The 20045-nt window shown below is 37.4% G+C and overlaps 1 protein-coding gene across 2 annotated transcripts in view; it reads right to left on the bottom strand.

Annotated features, from left to right (window-relative positions):
- Positions 1-19795, bottom strand: part of LOC149778413 (guanylate-binding protein 3-like) — a 57364-nt gene extending 37569 nt beyond the window's left edge. Inside the window, exon 1 of one of the 2 annotated variants that reach the window (XM_089939232.1) lies at positions 19373-19795. The gene's annotated coding sequence lies outside the window, so the exon portion shown is untranslated. The remainder of the gene's footprint in view (positions 1-19372) is intronic. The other variant, XM_089939231.1, reaches the window with a different exon arrangement.
- Between the last annotated feature and the right edge of the window lie 250 nt (positions 19796-20045).

The following is a 20045-nucleotide window of genomic DNA, read 5'->3' on the forward strand; positions in this document are numbered from 1 at the left end:
ATGCTTAACTGGCTCTCGCTGCCGAGTTGCTGAGAAATCAATTATATCCATATATATTATAACATGAATTTATATTGTTTACGCTGTAAAGTTAAAACTCCAACTATTGATTTAGCTACAGTTACAACAAAAAATAAAAAAATAGCGTACGGTGGAAAATGTTCTGTATGCTGTAGAAAGAAATTTTCGTTTTTACCTAATAAGCGCGGTGGTGATATTGCTAATTTGATGTCAAAGTTTCCAGGTGCTCCATGGGCTAAATACAGCGGAGAAAAACATCTACCAGGATATAATTATTGCGGTCCTGGTACCAGACTCGATATCAGGCTCGATAATCAAGATCAACCAAAACCAGGCGAGGAACCAATAAATGCTATTGATCGAGCTTGTCATGCTCATGATGTAGCTTATAAAAGTCAAAATCTACAAGATAGGCATATTGCAGATGTAAAATTAATTCATTCATTAAATTCTATAAAAAATAAAAATATTAGAGAATCATTAGCTAATTGGTTAGTAAGATCCTCGATGAAAGGTAAATTAGCGATTGGGGCTGGTAATTAATAATGGAATCAATTTATTATTCACCGAGAGGATACTGGAGAGGCAAAGCAGCAATTGGTAAACTCGCTGATGCAGCATCGGTTAAACATTCTACTGCTAAAACGTGGTTATCTAAACAAGCAATATGGCAAATTTATCTACCACGTCCTAAACAAATTCAGTTCTCGTATTTCGATGTCAGTGTTCCTAATGAAGTTCATCAAGCTGATATTCTGTTTTTACCGCATGATACTGTACGTGGAAAAACGTACAAGTACGCGTTAACCGTAGTTGATGTTGCAAGTAGATATAAAGAAGCAGAGCCGCTATCAGCGAAAACATCATCTGAAGTAGCCGATGCGTTTGAACGAATTTATCAACGAGGACTCGGACCACGAGGTGGTCTACGATGGCCACAGCTACTACAGGTTGATCCTGGTAAGGAATTTCTTGGTCCAGTATCATCGTTGATGAAACAACATAATACCAAAATACGACGAGGTCATACTGCAATTCACCGTGATCAAGCAATTGTTGAGCGATTTAATCGAACACTTGCTGAACGGTTATTTGGATATCAATACGCGAGGGAATTTATTCAGGATAAGAGATCTCGTGAATGGGTTGCAAGATTACCAATCGTGATAGCTGCATTAAATAATGAAATCACACGAACAACCAACATGAAACCCATTAGCGCGGTCACAAAAAAAAATATACCAACACAACGGAAAGATGCTGGAAAACAAAAAATATTAGGTGATGTCACAGTCAGATATTTATATGAGCCTGGTGAACTTGAAGGTGGTAAAGCGAGAGCGACTGATCCTATTTGGAGTGTTACCACACACAAAATATCTACCGTGACAAGATCCACTGGAAGAAATGTAGGCGTTTCCAGACCTGCAATCTACAGATTCGATTCTGCTGCTCCTCAACGTGGATTTACACGTGAACAACTACAAATAATTCCCGCGGATACACAACTACCGCCGCGATCACTTCGGTGATTTCGATCACTTAACTAGCGCCAAGGGTGCCTGCACCCCGACGTCGATTACACTCAAGACAGGTTAACATGGTATTTTCTCGTGTATGACCGCGACTATTATCTTTCCTATCTACGGTAAATTGTCTTGAATCATTACTCGAATACCGCCATAACATTATACAATTACAACTTGCGCAATGATTGTTCTGCTGCTGTTTTAACTCAATAATAAATTCAACATCAAGATCAAAGTCACGTTTATTTTTTTTGTCAGATTGTTTGTATCCGATTAATTTTTTTCTTATTATATCATCATCGATGATGTTAAATTTATCAACGATTTCAGGAATTATAATTCTACGTAATTGAGATATATTTCTGACCCTCGATACCGCTAAATAAACTAAATTTGACCACTCGATACGATCGTCTATAATCCAGACTCGTGTATCAGAAATAGTTAATCCCTGAGACGAGTGGATCGTCATAGCGTATCCCAACACCCATGGAGATTTGTCAGCGCGTAATGCATCTTCGACCGCACTGATATCAACGGCGACAATATCATTTAATACGAGATTCTGTTTCCTTGACTCTGTCAAGGGTCCTGGAATATCAACATTAATATTCTGTTTTCGTGTATCTGATGGTCTATAACACAACGGTACGGGTAGTTCTGAATATTGTTCTTTATGTAGCTGAAATAACTGTTGTTGAAAAGCGTCTCTGATTATTTTTCTACTTGCTACGATCAAATCGTTGGGTCTCCATGAGTTCAAAAAATCACTCATTGATGTCTCTGAGATCACTCCACGTATTATTTCACACTGAATTTTGTTTGATTGTAATCTGATTAATTTTTTAAACTCTTTCAAATTTGCATCAAGAGCTCTATGATCATCATCTATTTCTTCGTAATAATCAACGAAATTTTTTAACCAGTCATGTGGAGATGGTCCAACAAAAGGCGGAGGTTGACCATGATCGCCACACATTATTATGGCGGTATTTTTCGTCAACAACCAATCAAGAAACGTTTTTAATGTATCCAATGAGACCGTGCATATCTCATCCCAAATAATTATTTTAGGTATATATTTTTCCCCCATCCGTTCAGGAGTCCATGTATCCCCGCGCCATCGGAAGAAACTATGATACGTGCACGATTGTACTTGCCGCTGTTTCATCTCACGTGCAAGTCTATGTGTGGGTGTCAGCACGATTATATCAGAATTTCTAAAAACATTAATCGTTCGAGTTGTTTTGCCGCATCCACCAGGTCCATTGAGATATACTGTCTTATATCTGGTTATTGGATCACTCAACGATGGTGCTTTCGACATTTCTGATATTTTATTACCCTCACGATAAACATCTCTCACTGGAACATCTGCTGATTCTACATAATTGTGTAATAGTTCCTTTTTTATTCTCCACGAACCCCATCGTTCATCATTACTTGTAAATTTCATAACAGGTTCTAAATATTAACTTGAAATATAAAACGAATCTGTTGCGACTCTGACTGCGGTCTCAGGAAATCTATTAATCATCGATAATAAATTTATAGAAACATAAGCCAACATGGAAGATCTTAGATGAGTATATTGCGGGGATACGTCATTTATGTAACTAACGATCGTACCTAATTTTGTTCCGTCGGATAAATAAACACTCTCTCGATTTACAAATGTATTTTTCGCCGTTGTATCAGCGATTATAAAATCGTACTCGGCATCATCTAGAATTAATCGTGCGTGATGTCTTTTATAATCATATGCACCACCTTGAGTAAATTTACCTATAATTTTTCTACCGAGATCTTTTGCGGTTTTGAGTTTATTAGGAATATCTTCTTCGGAAACATCCTTAAACTCGCTGATAACTTCAGAATCTGACATGGGCAACCAAACTTTGGTCTGTGCATGATATGATATAATTGCCTCACTGACCACCAACGATGTCAGTATCATACAATCTAGCATATATCGCAACAAAACTATAGGTGCCCAACGTTTTTCAAAAAAATGTCTGCCAAACCAAACATAACAAATCTTGTGAAGATTTTCGTTAAACTCGAACGACTCAATACAGGCGAATCCAGTCAGATCAAAATCAGGTAATGGTCCATTAATTGCCACTCGCGTCATCTCGTTTGTAGGGTGACCAAATCTTTCAAAGTACGTAGAACAATCTCCGTATCCCAGAAAACTTCCTGGATAACATGCAACCATATCAACCGAAATAACATCATTGTAATTGTATTTGGTATTCCATAATCCGCCATGTCCATATTCGACGCAACTTGCACGTACGTCCTCGAGTAAATCAAATCGTGTTGGTTTCCATGAATTTCGTTCTCTGGCGAAATGAGCCGCAACAGATGGAACGGTAAAACAATTAGTTAGTAATTTGTCAGTATTTTCCGCGTGCTTGCACTGTAAAAACGTCGCAAGATTTTTCATCTCGTCATGGAGGGATTCTGTGCGATATATTTCACCGTTCGGTTTGACAAACTGATCAAATTCACCCTCCTCATTACTTTTGAATAACCATACCGATACAGGATCGGTTTTACTTATTTCGTTGATAAAATCAAACATACTCATATCTGCCACAGATAATTCTGCCACAGATAATTCTGCCACAGATAATTCTGTGGGGTAAAATCTAACAGTTCGATCACGTGGAAATATTGTTACTGCGTTAGTCCATGCGTGCGCGTTATGATCGATAATATTTATTGGAGCTCCTTTCGATTTATATTTCGACTGGTACAGTACTTCTCCCGTTATTGTTGCTACGGTTATTGGAAATTTTAATATTTTTCCTAACTCAGCAACATCTTTTATTGTAGCACCAGTATCCCTAACTGAATCAGCCCACGAGTTTATTTTTTCACGCCTTAAATCAGTTAATCCATTTCCACGCATCGCGTTTGTAAAGTGTTCTATTACTCGTTCAGCTACACAATTTAGCCTTGACAAGGTCAAGGATGATAATTTCATCGGCGCTAGTTTATCAACGTTAGGTTTTTTATTTATCTCATAAATTCCATAAATAACTGCTGTTACAGGATACGCTCGCTCATAATACGGTTTATCAATACCAGTCAATAGACCCGGTCTGGAATTTTTACTTAATATGATAGTTTTATTATTGCCAAGGACAGGATCATATTTGTCACGGATAATCCAACTACCTGTTTCTGTTAATACAATAAATTTTACTCTGAAGAAATATTTTTGATTGCCCTCGTATTCAGCGATGTAGTTAATGATAGTTGCCGCTCGCTTGTCGTTCATTGTAGCGTCCTTGACAAAGTCAGTGTCCTTGACTCCGTTAAGGCGTATAATCTTGAACGTTGACCATGTATGAGATGCACCATCCGTGTAAAATTCTTTCTTAGCGTCATGAATTTTTGAGATCAAACTTTTATTTTTCGGATCAACCAGATCTCGTACTGGCAAGTCAGAAGATAATCTGTCAAGGTTGAATTTATACTTAACAGGCCTAGTTTGGGATAATCTCTCAAACTCGTTCATATAATTAAAACAAATATTTAAATAAAGAAAATTATATATATATATACAATGTCCCAATGTAGATGGTTGATGATCGGCTCAGTAAATCGATGCAACAAATCCTGTAGAAAGGAATTTTGTTGGATGCACTCACAAAACATACGACGAGGAAGTCTAGGACCAATACCATGTCTACGGTGTGGTATTGGAGTACGTGGAAAGACAAAATTATGTGGGAAGTGTGGCGGGAAACGGTTCAGAGAACTTAAAAGATATTATGACAAAAAAAATAATAGCGGTGAAAACGCTATAAAATCCGTGGAGGATTATATATCAAGATTTCAGACAAACAATGATTTAAACATATAATATTATTATAATGGAGCAAAATATATTTGTCCCACATCCTGTCATAACAAACTATGAATCAAATATTAATGGTATCATCAGACACCGCAAGTTAAAAAAACAAGTTGGTTATATTACTAATGCTGGTTATCTAATGTTCACATGCGGGGGGGAAAAGAAACATCATCTGTGTCATAGATTTACGTATGAATGTTTCTTCGGAGTGATCAATGATGGTCTTGTTATTGATCATATTGACGGGGACACTCAAAACAATAATTTATCCAATTTACAAGCTATCTCTCACAGCGAGAATAATACGCGTGGAAATACAGGAAGATGTAAGACAATCGGAAAGAGGGCGGTAATTTCCACAAACATGGAAACTGGTGAAGAAATTATGTTTCGTTCAATGCATTCAGCTGCGAAATATTTTGATATTCACCCGCAATCAGTACAAAGAGTGGCAGAAAATATATATAAAACAGCTTTATCGAAAAAATATAAGCAGAAAATTACATTTCAGTATCAATAACTATCATCACCACATTATTAACTATCATCACCACATTATTAACTATCATCACCACATTGAATTAATTTTTTTAATTTATGTCACAGTAGGTCCTCCATACACTACTGAATTTTTGATTTAAGGGGAGATTACTTTGTAATATATAGTTTTCTTCGTAGATGGTTGGTTTTTTATGATCGTAATTAGTCAGTTTAACTAATTACATCGTATAGTGCCGACGAACAGACTCATAAGTATTATTTATGGTTTTTAAATATTTTCCCATCATACAACACATGATAATATTATTGATCCGTAGGAAGTTGTGTGTAAACAGAAACCGTTATTCATTGTAATTGACCTGCAGTTGTGTGTTCACTGAACTTACAATTCTGGAAAGTTCTTTGACTGGTGCATTAATGCTACTGTTATTATTGATTTTCGGTCTGCTACAAATACAGAAACTATTATTCAGAAACTGTTATAAATACAGAAACTATTATTCAGAAACTGTTATAAATACAGAAACTGTTATAAATACAGAAACCGATACAAATACAGAAACTGTTAAATACAGAAACCGTTATTATTCAGAAACCGCTGTTTACTGTAAATATTGGTTCCTTAGCTATATAGCTAGCTATATATTAACTTCCGAAACATGTTCGTAACAATGTTTGATAGCTCGATCAGTATGGTATTGGACTGTGACGCTCGCGGTCCAGGATCGAATCCCCATGGCTGACAATTTGTCGGTGGTGCGCATAATTGCGATTTTTATAATAGTGGGGGGGAACCGCAATAACCCCTCCGCTCAGCAAATTCACAAACCACAATATTGACTTGTGGTTGATACATATTTTCGTATCACCCACTGGATTAATTATTGTGGGTGTGATTTTGCTGAGCGTACATGTTTGTACTGTCCTTAGTTAAGTTATATGTTTGTACTTCATTCATAATCTGAGCTCGCTAATACACTCGATAGGGGCTCTTCATTCATTGTATATAACCATTTCATTGTATATATGTATATCCTCTAAACTTGGTAGATTGCGGTGGCAAGCTACGAGTTTAATGAGGACTGTGCTGTCCTTGTGCTGTCCTTAGTTAGTGCCGTATTCATAATCTGAGCTCGCTAATACACTCGATAGGGGCTCTTCATTCATTGTATATATGTTATATGTATACCTCTAAGCTTGGTAGATTGCGGTGGCAAGCTATGAGTTTAATGAGGACTGTGCTGTCCTTAGTTAGTTATATGTTATGTGTATACCTCTAAACTTTGTAGATTGCGGTGGCAAGCTACGAGTTTAATGAGGGTTGTGCTGTCCTCTCTCTTGGGCCTCTAGACCGTTGTTTGGCGGGCTAGGGGCTCTCGTAGAGGGAATATTTGCCTAATGAACTTGGTAGATTGCGGTGGCAAGCTACGAGTTCTTGGTTGTGCTGTCCCTGAAACATCCCGACGAACTCGCTAATACACTCGATAGGTGTTCTAGGGATATTTTTTTTATTTTAAAGATTTATATATTATATAATGAACCATGAAAATATCAATGATGTAATTGTCGCTATTAAAAAATTAAAAAAAGATGGAATTAATATATCTGATGAACTTAATCCTGAAAAAATAGTTTCTGACTTTGAGATTTTACAAGAACGTAAAACCATGGGTACACACACACTATCATCTGAATACAGTCTCATGAAACGGATTCAATCGGCAATGTTTCAGTCGCTAGCTACCGTAGAAGATGATCATGTGAAGGAGTTCGTTCCTCTTTCTACCGCCGTAGAAAGAATTAAGTCGTTATTATCCCACGAGTATGAGGCAAAGAAAACGATTAGTACTCGCATAAGACTATTAAGAAAAATAATGTCAGCGAGTAACTTCGTTACTGGTGAAACGATCCAAGGTAGTAATTTTGAAGATGACTGAGATCTTTGATCAGAAATATTATTTCTGAATTTGATGGGTTAGTAATTTGTTTTTTTTACTGAAATTTAACAAATTTGTACAATTTCTTAATTTTACAAATTATTTATTTCTAAATTAATTTATTTATTTACTGAATTAATTTATTTTTTTTTTACTAAAATCAAGAAAAATGCACAAATTACTTGATTCTGACGGGGTAGTTGGTAGTCAAAATCAAAGAAAAATGCACGAATTACTTGATTTCTGACGGGGTAGTTGGTAGTCAAAATCAGGAAAATTGAGCAATTTCGTTGTATTTTAGTAAAAAAAAAATAAAAATCTCAGTAAAAATAATATTATTAATAAATAAAATTTGTTAGGAACAATTTGACAAGGTTAGAACTACTTGATTTTGACGGGGTAGTTGGTAGTCAAAATCAAGTAGTTCGTGCATTTTTATGTTTCTGAGGGGGTAGTTGGTAGTCAAAATCAAGTAATTCGTGCATTTTTATGTTTCTGAGGGGGTAGTTGGTAGTCAAAATCAAGTAATTTGTACAATTTCAGTAAAATTAATAAATATTATTTTTTTTAAGTTGATCGAATTTGATTCTGATCTCTGTTACAAATGTTCTTCTAACTGTTAAGAAATCATCGCGTGTAAAACCCTCCTCCACATGAAGATCTACGATAAAGTCTTACGACAGAAATCCTTAAGACAGAAATCCTTAAGACAAAAGTCCTTACGACTTTACATACAGATTTATTACAAGCTCTTCTTCACGTATGTCAATCAAGCGATTAAGGTGGTCTGTGAGTTTAAAATTGATTCGCGTTAACATATTATTGTGACACCGCAAATACACGGGATTAGTTGGTTCTTGCACGATTAAATTTCCAGGGGGAACTTGTGGTGTGAACGTGTACAGGATGTATCCTTGTTGAGCCTGATTTGATCTTCCGAGATCTATTTGATAGCTGCCATCGATTACGTCACAAACCAGATTGACCGCGACCGTCGATGTTATATTAACGATCCGCGGGGATACGTGTCTTCCGCCGCCGTGTAGATCGTTATTGTATCTGAGAACAGTTGGAGGTGGGGCTAGTTTTCTCCACGCATCGAGTATTTTAGGGAAGTTTTCGTTGATAATTCTGTCTATTTCATCCTTTTTATATTTAAATGATATAAATACGATATTAACCCCCACTGTATACTCCTTTTCTGATATTGTATAATGATCAAGAAATGGTCTTCTAGGACGGGGGGAGGGGGGAGCATGTTTATCTGCTGCTTCAGAAAAAACATCACTAATATAATTAAGATCTGATCCTACTTGATTTAGATGCTGTATTGACTCAATAATTTGTTGTTTTATATCCTCAGAATAATTTTGCGATAACGATGAAAACAGATTTTGTATTTTGCCGATTGATTGCCGGAACTCAAAATCCATGGGATCAGTATACAGTCTAAAAACATTCCTGTAGGTTATATCATCACTGAAATTATAAACCCGGTACGCATCACCGGCTCTATTCCATGGAAATTTTTCTCTATATTCTGGAGTTGTTATAAATTTCCTTTCATCTGTGAAAAATTCATCTAACTTCGGTTCTGGTGGTCCTTCATACACCGGGGGTATTTCAGGCCAACCTAGCACGGATCTGATTGAAGATTGATAAATATCAACGGCATAATCAGGTGAGTTTATTTCAATCGTCGAGGACAACGTCGGCTCATGAACGTTTATTGATATTTTTGATTCCTTTCCCGTTATTGATTTTATTCTACGCGCAAATTCCTCACTGATCTCTTCAATCTGGTAACTGCCAGTTGGTATTTCAACAACAACCCAGTCAGGTGTTCCATCGGATTTGTTCTTGTTAGTAAATACAAGCGAATTATTTGCTGGTGTACCATGAAACGATTTTGATCTGATATTGGGCCAGCTGTAATATACCCGTAATTGTGCTAGTGCTATTTCTTTTACTGGAATTGCAGTAGGAAAATTAACACTAAATTCAGGATTAGTTGAACTTACCGAGATCATCGTTATCTTTGGCGGAGTTGTGTTGGTCACGATCTGCTGGAGTAATTCTGTCATTATTGATACTTGTATCTTTAATACCTTCATCGTATATTTTGGTCATCATTGAAAATTCGAAATCAGATATAATTCCATCACTGAGACTCGCTGATAACAACGAGGATAATTTCGAGTATGCTACCGTCGCTGTATGTAATTTTATTTTGTAATCGGATAATTTTTCGTTCGTACAAGTACATATTTTTTTTGTGATGATACCAAGCACACCTGCAATAGTTGTTGCTGCTGAAATACAAATAGTTACAGCTACTGGTGCCATCGTTGTCAACGCTGATAATATTACACCGGTTCAAGCAACAACAGCGGATACTGAATAAACAATCACATCAACGATAACCAATCGTCGTCGATATTTTTTTACTTTTACTGTATATTGATCGACTTGATCTTTTAGCGCAGCCTGCCATTCACGCGCTTGATTGTATCTGTATTGCGCACCGTCCATATATATTTTTATACAAACAATTGAGGTGTTTCAGCTACAAATTCCAAACACCACCAGTAAGATGTTGCGGTTAATTTCTTATCATCTGCTTCCAGAATAAATATTTCTTCGGTTCCGCTATTTAATACAACAGATACAACCCCGGAAAACCTGTCGGTGGAATAACGCCATGGAAACGTTGTAAATATTTCAAATTTTGCAGCACTAAACACAGATAGCCTGTACACGCCAGTGACTGTTGCGGTATATTTGATATTTTTATTCTGCGTTGACCATGTTGCAAATCCCGATGATACCGTGCATACGATGTTTGTGATATGCCCGGGAGTTATTTCAGCTGGAATTTTAATCAGATTGGTTTTACTGATAATCTCAGGAATTCCCGCTACGATGTCTAGTTGTGTTCGTTTGATCGTGTCTAGGTTACTTTTGATATCAACGAGTTTTATGTTGACGACAGGCGGAGCGCCGAAGAATTCTTCTGTGTTTTTTTTGATGGTTTCTGCGAAATCTTGCAAAAGCGCCCGCGTGAACGTCATACTCGGCCCGTAGCGTGGATAGTTTACCATCCACGTTGTCAACGTATTTTTTTGTTGCTGCGTCTTCGTCAGATGTTGGATCTCTTAAAACTACTATTTTGTTCCCGTTCATGCTAAGTTCACCTGTCATCGTGTCACCGGTGTTTCTCACGCGATTAGCAACATTTTTTGCAATTTCATCTCTAATTGTTGCAAACGATATACTTGAATCTCTGATTTTGCCGCTATCAGTAAACACGGGAATATTATCCGTAACTGCACCAAGTACTCGTCGAACTATATCATTCCATTTGATATTGCTGGTTTTTAGTTTACCATATCGATCTTGAAAAATAACAACTTCATCTGGGTCAACTCCAGCAAGGTTCATAATATCAGCGAGGTCATCTTTAGTCGCATACTTTGACAGATCAACGTCGGATTTTATTTTCTTACCAGTAGAAGATCTTCCGTAAATATCAACCATTATATAAGATCCGTTGTTTAAAATGCTTTACGCGCAACATATCGGTTGCTTGTATAATCGTGCACGACTTTATGTGGCGGCTTGGATGATTTTGATATAGCGTCGAGTACATTAATTACTTCACGGCCGCATATTGGCGGATCTGTCATTGTTTGTGTGGGTAGCGTTGAATACCAAACTTTATAACCGCTAGTTGTTGCGTGGAGTGGTGCGACATACTTGATAAATTCAACAGGTGGAGCTAACCCGTACGAGTCAAAATAAACAATTCCACGCGGATCAATCGCGTATGATACCCAATGAGTACCAGGTCCGGAACGTTTGTCAAGATTAATAATACCTGTTTCTAGTTTGTTTGGTTGTTTCGGTAATTGATCTCGCATAAAAACACCTCTAAAGGCAGATATTTTTAATTTTTTAGCAGCATCAAGTAAATCAAAATTTGATGATGGAACGTTTAACGAAATGACCCTGGAAGCCTTAGGCCTCTCCCCCAACGAGATCCCGGTAATCTTAGACCGCGTCCCTTTTTTTTGTTATATCGTCCACCAGTAGCTTTTTCGAAAATTTTTTTACCCGCCGCTCCAGCAACACCTAACGCGGCCGCTTTTGCTAAGGCCGGAGCAGCCACAGCTAGTAATGCCGGAATGGCCGCAAATAGTGGGAATATACCACCCGTTTTAACCATGTCTTTGATGGCGCTCGGGGAGAGATGGAATTGAACTCCAGTTTTTGATTCTAGGGCTTTATTGAAATGTTTAATCTGATTATTTGTCAACGATAATTTGTTTGGACCACCACTAATCTGATCTCGTTTTAGTGATATTTTAGTTCCGCATTTGTTGGCGGTTTTTGATTGAAGCTTTTTTACTTGACCCGGGGTCAGAGTAACATTAACATGACTATACGACATTTTTATATAAAATATGTTTTTCTAAATAACACGATTAAAGATTTTCCACCGGTGCATCAACGACCCTCATTCGACCACTGCCACCTTCAAGTAACATGGCCTTGTCGCTAAGTATGACCGCGATCGCTCTGTAGAAAGCACCACCACCTGGCGGGTTAGTAACATGAGCTCGAAAGTGTATATCAACAACAGATTGTTTGGATAAATCAAGATGTTCTAATGAAAAATAATAAATCGGATATAGACCTGTAAAATCTAGTTGTGATATTTGCAACCCGGTATCTATATTTTGATCACGTCCCATGAATGACATTAAACGATGATATGCGCGCGCTACATGATTTTGTGCATAATTTAGTTGTATATCCTCGGATGGTTCTTGATGTCCATTTATCCGTAAAGAAACTTCACTAACTCCAAGGTTATCAAATATCATATGTGAACGTTCTTGATTATTTATCCGGTTAATATTTTGTAATGCAATAAAAATATGTCGTGGTGCAGAAACACCCTGTTGTGATGCTATATGCCATGTAAATAAACCATTAATATTGCTTTGAGCAGCATCTGTGGTTACTGTTAACCATGATAGCAATGATTTACCGCTTTGATCCATAAAAGATAGTAATTTTTGTTCCTCAGTAATAGATGGAGTCATTACTGGCATCCACAATGAAAGTTTTGATATATTTACTTTACCAGCATCAGCAACACCAGCACCTCGCCAGATTGCATCATTATCATCACCTTTTCTTACGAGCACAATTGTGTGTTTAGCTCCAAAGATGACTTTTCTAACATTTCTGCAAAACCCAAAGATGTGAGATAATGGAATTGCACACGAAAAATTTCTATCATCTCCCGACAGCGCTGATCGGCGTGCTGCAAATCCCAAGTTGTAAGTCGGGGTAATATCTTTTATGATTTCAAAATCAGCACCTGGTCTAGCTTCACGATCGGGGTTGGCAGCTTCTGCCTGTGGATCAACTGCAGTAGCCCTTGGAGTGAATACCTTGGTATACTGATTATGGTTAGCGTTGTCGGTGATATCTTTAGCGAACATCATTGTTGGACCAGCTGATCTTGTAAAGTCGTCAGAATATCTCGCCAGACCAATTATTGTTGTAGCAACATCAACATCCTTCTGAATTGATTCAATATTTTTTCCATCAATCATGTATGTGGCGCTATCAAACAGTGCCATAATTCCGTTGTTGACAAAACCAACACGCAAATTAGCAGCATATGCCGTATTAGCTACAACATTCGTTACAAGTCTACCTTCTACTTCAATAAACGCCTCAGCGGGCAAGAAATATCTACTTGTATCATGAACCTGTAATTCGATTCTCCCTCGCTGATTTGGTAGTCTTGCGTCATAAGAATAAAATTGATAATCACGTACTGACTCGTACTTAAGGACAGGTGCCTCCATATCAAATGCTGGGTCTGATTCGCGCCTGAACATTTTTATTATAGTTACCATTTTTCCAAATGATGATCATCGTCGACGAAGACCACTTCCTGCTATTAAATTTGATGTTATATTTTTTTCTGCTTCTTCAGATATCGCCGCTAGTTTTTGATTTGCAGCCTGATTTATTATTTTACTGACATCTGCAGGCATCACCTCAGTACTTGCCAGTTTCACCGGTGGTTGTTGTTTTCGTCGCAATAATCGTGATAATCTTTCTTTGATCGCCGAGAACGCCTTACCAGCAACATTGACAATTGCACCAGGAGCTTTATCACGAACAATATCAATAGCCTTCATCGATAATTGTTTTGCAACTGGTGCTACTTTGGGAGCTATCCTCGTGAATAATCCTCGAATGACATCACCAAGTCCATCTCCGTAAATTGCTTCATAGATTGGTAATCGTGAGTTTACCGCTCTAACCTGTGTGGGTTTACGATGATTATCATGCACAATCATCTTATTTTATTTACCATTTATCTAACAACTAGTCATCAACGAGCTCATCAATAAGTTCTCGGTAAACGCCAATATCCATGATGCCACCTTGAAATAGTCGCCGACAAATATCAGCTGCTTCATTGGTTATTTCTGGTGAATTATTTCCGGCACGTTTTCCTCCTATGAGAACTTCTAACCGTGACACGTCATTGATGATATTATCAGGACATAAACCAGATCCTGTTTCAGGTTCATCTTGATGTGTTTTAAATACTGGTGGTTGCATTACCGGAGCAAGTACTTCAGTGGTGGCCGGGGGTGATCCAGATGGTGAACCTGTCGGTGTAAATGTTACATCCGGTGCAGAAATTTTATGTGAAGGTGAAGGAATTTTCTTATGGAATAGTGATTTAATTAGTTCTTTAGTCTTTTTAATTTCCGACTTCAACCTTTGCTGTTGCAAAGAAGATTGCTGTTGTTCTATTTGTTGCAGAGGTGGAGGAAGCTGATACTGGGAGGACTCTCCTTGTTTTGGTTGTTCCCGTCTCTCTCTATAAAGTCTTTTTACTTCTTCTTTAAGTCTTTCAAATTCTGAACCTCTAGCTTGTTTTTTGTTGTAATATACGCGATATATCCATTTAATGAAATTATCATCATTTGTTTTTTCATAACGGGGTTTTAAAATACTAGATTTATTAGATAAACTATTTAATATTTCTTCAGGTAATCTCTCTCTTTCAGTTTTTCTAATTTCCTCAACAACTCCTTCGTTAAATTTTGCAATTAATTCTACGTTTTCTCCTGCTGGTTTGGATTTAGATGCAAGTTTTTTTCTCACATCGGCGACTTCAGTACGAAGTTCTTCAATACCTTCAAGTATTTCCTCATCAACAGGTGGAGGTTGAGCTGCAGCTATGTCAGTTGGAAGGTCTCGTAAAATCTTTTTTGTTTGTTTGGTTCTTCTTGCTGTTTTTTCAGCCTGTACCACAGTTTGTTTTGATACCGGAAGAAGATCTTCTTTGATGACAGTTGTAACTTGTTCAGTAGCTGCAGTGACGGGTTTAAATAGTTTTTTAGTGTCTTCTTCAAACTCAACTTTTGATTCTTGCTGCGCTTGCAGATTTTTTCTAAATGAGTCTCTGACAGGAAGAAATTTTTTAATTGTTTCTAATCGTTCTCGAGCTGTTCTTGCAGTATGAGATTCTGGATGTACCATTTTTATTATAACATAATAATTTAATTAATATCAGCAAAAGAGGAGCAGCAGAGAGGGGTGATGATAAAATTAAATTTAATTAAATAGATATCATTAATATAATGAACAACTGTGCGTGGCTGCGTCAAGGAACAACAGATAAATGCAACAAAAGGTGCCGTGGAGAATATTGCAAGAAACATAATTATCTTATAAAGAAAAATCCTCATGCTGGTCCACGAAGATGTGTTGGATGTAACAACGGCGTTAGAGGATTATATCAGATTTGTAAAAATTGCGGTGGAGATCGATATCGAAGTTTGATGATATATTATAAACACAGAAAAAACATAAATCCCAAAATAGAAAAACCACCATCAGAACTTGAATATTACTTGAAACATAGAACAAATTCCGAAGATTCAGATGAAGATGAAACAGATGAGGAGAAAGTACAGCGAGAACGCGTTGAAAAATATTCATCAAACTTGGTATGGTGGTAAATTAATAGCAGCAGAGAGGGTACCTACCAACGTTGGTCGTCAAAAAAATAAACAAGAAATAAATAAACACGTAGAGTACTTTATTTTTTCAGCTACTATTTCGAACTGAGGTTTTATTAGCACAATCGGTCATTGCAAAAATAAACATCTCAAGGAAAGTTCATTTGTAAAATCTGGACCTTTCTACGAGATGATGTATTTGTTTGTTTTATTTGTTTTTGTCGGAATTCTATGGTCTGTTCACCCTCTCTGCTGCTTTACGAATAGAACAACAACAAATTACCACACTTGGGCTTTCATGAAGAATATATTCGATGCATAAATAAAACTGAAACCAGCATGAGTAAAACAAGGTGACAAGACGCTACAAAGCTTTGAATGAATGAAGATGTTCTAACGAACATAAAGAGTAACTACCTTTAATAAAGAGACTAAAGAAAAAACTACATGGTGTAGGTTTTACTACTACAAACACCAATTTGTCCACCAATAACAATCACAGACGTTGACTCGCATTATAGGATTTCCGTGTACTTCAGCGAGTATTTCGTGCAGAAAATGATAACGTGCTAGTATATACAGAATCGTCATGTATTCGTATTATAAAATACAGTTAATACAGATACTAACTCTCCTCGTCGTTGAAAGACTAAAACTATTAAACTTGAAAAAACGTATTCTGAAGGACTCTTGAAAACAATATTATTTACTACGCTTACCAGCAAAAGAGGCGGAGATTGCTACGTAGACATTAGCGAAAGGAGTTAACAAAGTCCAGCATACCAGAGTTGACAACGTCCAGCATACCAGAGTTTACAAAGTCCAACATACCAGACAAGGAAAAAGAATGACTTGGTAAAATTTAAAAGTATCAAATGAACAACCCAATGCAAAAATCGCTATAACAAAGAAAACCGTCTCGTTTATTGTCATCAATACGACTTTAAAGTTCGTTTTAAGAAAGAATCACCATAATTATCATGTCTTTGAAATGCAAGTCAACATGACCACACTTTTATTTATTCAAGGTGTATTCTATGATATTAAATTGAGGACTCCACGTTCATTTTTACAAACTCGAGCCAGACCTGCCAACCCTGACGAGTCCATCTCAGTAAGGCAGTTGATTGTTCTCCGTAAGATTGACCAGTTTTCAGCAAGGTGTAACAAAATATAAATGTCTGCTATTGTAAAGTTGGAAAACGTAATTAAAAGTTTGATGAAGCGACGATAAACATTGTGTTCAACTGAAAAGTTTGTAAAAAAACGCGTAAACTTTATTTACCACTAGTACATTTGCACAAAAGTTAGTTCCGAACCCGATGCAACTCAATGGCTTGTTGCTATCTCTCAGCTTTACGTAATTCTTGTAAATTCTTTTTCCATTTCACATGACGACGGCAATCATATCTCCCGCCACGAGACATTCTCAAATTGGCACGTGATGTCCAATAAATGTTTATTGTGTCCTTTCCTGCTTTTATTAACAAGAATCTGAACACTCCTTTTTATTCTTCTGTGTTGATTATTAACACTTATTTTACTAGCTTATTTTCCCTTTTGTGTTAAACATGCATCGCTTTCTGAACGCCATTTATAAAAAAAAAATAATCTAAAATCAACAGTTTTTTCATCCAGATGCTTCGCATGAACAAATATATGCAGTTCAAAGCGTCTGGTGTGCTGCAGTAAAGTTAGTCGTTACCAAATTAATTTTACTAATTCTAATAAGAAACCGGGATCCAAATCGAACACGGATGAACCCAACAAGTTAAGTACAATCAACACGGATGAACCAATTATCCGGATTTTTCGTAGCGATCATTTGTCCGTAGATTTTGCTTGTATGCTAAAAGTCCGTATTTTAATGATAATTTTCGTAAGACTTACGGAAAAATCCTAAGAGTTGGCAGGTCTGTCAAGCTGATAAATTAACCAAATGAGCGAAATTCACGCATAAATTGTGCAACCTCTACCTTGCATACTTTGCTAAATCTCTCTTTTATTTATACTACCGTTCCCTCTATCTCAAATGGAGGAAGGAGGAATGGAGGTCAGTCTCATTGAACATTCACGCTGACCATACTCATTATGAAATTAGATACGGGATAGTTTTAATGCCAGAGTATTTCATTCTTTCATTGTGTGCTCAAATGAGTATACGAGGGCGCAAAACAACACAATCTCACCTCCCTACCCGGGTCGCGAACAGGATTTGTGGGCCCTACGTAAAACAAATTCTCCAGTAGGCCCCTATGAATTACAAACTGTGACGGCGGTGGGCCCCCTGACCGCTGCGGATCCCCGGAATTTTGTCCAAGTTGTCCTACCCTGTCCGCGGCCCTGCTCACTGTACAGCCTTTCCTTGGCCTTAGTTCTCCTGTCCAATCGAACGTAGACCGATAAATCAAACCGATAAATCAATCCCCCAAATCCGTGTCTATACCGATGGAGGAAATGTGGCTAACCCGAAAATCAACATCATCACAGTGAGGGGCATATTTATCAGCCTACCGTTGGAGTAGTGAATTGAATGTGGGAAATAAAGAGTGGAAGATTTGTAGCGATTTCTTTCCTGCTTTCGCTTTCATTTTTATCGGTCGGTGCGCCAACGTCTTTATTTACTTACGGCCTTTCCATGCATTGTGAGATTTTGCGAGTATTAATTTAAAAGCACTCGATTGTGGAGTATTGTACTCAAGAAAAAAAGTAATTATATGTCGAAAGGGTTATATATGTATGCAGAATAGTTTTCATCATTACGAGCGTGTACACGGATTCATGGAATAATATAAATTGAAAAAGAGACTCCATCCAAAATACTTGATAGGTAAAAAATGTATACACGTATTCGATACTACAGTACACTCCAGTCCAATTTTCGTGACGAATGATAGTTTTCCTTCTTTTCTTATACTTTACGGGGCCCCGAGTGGCCTAGTGGTCTAAAGCGCTCACCGTTCCGGATCACTGCTTTCTCACCTCTGTCTGCGTGGGTTCGAGTCTCAGGCTCGGCTAACGTGGGTATGTGAGCAAGCTTGCCAGTAGCTACGATGTCGTAGCCTCAACTTGATTTGTTGTTGTCCACGAGGTAGGAGTAAGGGTACTAATATTAGTAACTAGCTTGCCAGTAGCTTCTTGTGGGTAGGTGGTTCTTCCCGGGGTTTTCCAGGGAGTATTAGTGGGCAAGTTATGAAGGAACCCGTAATGTTCTAATAATTCAGTTCCACTTTCTGTTGCAGTGTGCGAAATGGTCCTGAACTTCGCAGCTGTAGTGTATCGCCTTGGTCAAAGTGGTGTTTACCTCCACACAATATGTTTTCTCTGCAACTATGACCAAAACGGCAGCGAACTGACAAGTGAGTACCATCCATTAGAAACGTTTGGGCCTACAGGATTTTTTATATTCTAGGATCCCCCACCCCCGAAAAAATAATAAAATCTTACCTTATTTAAAAAGCCGTTAAAAACTTCCCAATATTCAATAACGCCTCATACGGAGGCGGGCATCAGTATTATAATAAAGTGTTCCAATTGTCCGACAGTAGTCTTACCTCGACCTTACTCCAGCACGGGGTTCAGTACTGTGTTGATCCGTAACAAGGTTGCAAATTGACGAGTGGGGAAGAAAGACAGCGAATCGATTTATTCTGCTTTCGCTTTTACTTCCGAAGTGATTCAGTTATCATCCATGTCGTAGCCTCGACATCCACGTAGTAGGGTTACCAATATTAATAATATGTACCATTATATTGACACTTATCAGTCAGTTTACCAACACTAACGTTCATAGTTGCACAAAAACGGCGGTAAACGTCTTTATCTATCTATTTATCTATATATCTATCGTATTCGGCATTGACCTAGCAATGTATATGCGAAATTCCTCATGTGCTATTTTTAACTACATTTATGGGGTTTGTACTGCGAAATTCCCCATGTGTTATTTTTAACTGAATGGTGGCGTTCGTTCTTAAGGAGAGATAATGCATTTATGTAGACAGCGTTAGCAGAGCTGATGCTTCTGTGTCGATAGTGTTTTTGTTTTTTTTGTGGCCACAGAAGAGTCTACGAGTGGGTACATGAATTCATGGAATAAGAAACTACAAATACTTTATGG

This window comes from Sinohyriopsis cumingii, chromosome 17 (genome assembly GCF_028554795.1).
Source record: "Sinohyriopsis cumingii isolate HCF-2022 chromosome 17, ASM2855479v2, whole genome shotgun sequence".
Classification (NCBI taxonomy): domain Eukaryota; kingdom Metazoa; phylum Mollusca; class Bivalvia; order Unionida; family Unionidae; genus Sinohyriopsis; species Sinohyriopsis cumingii.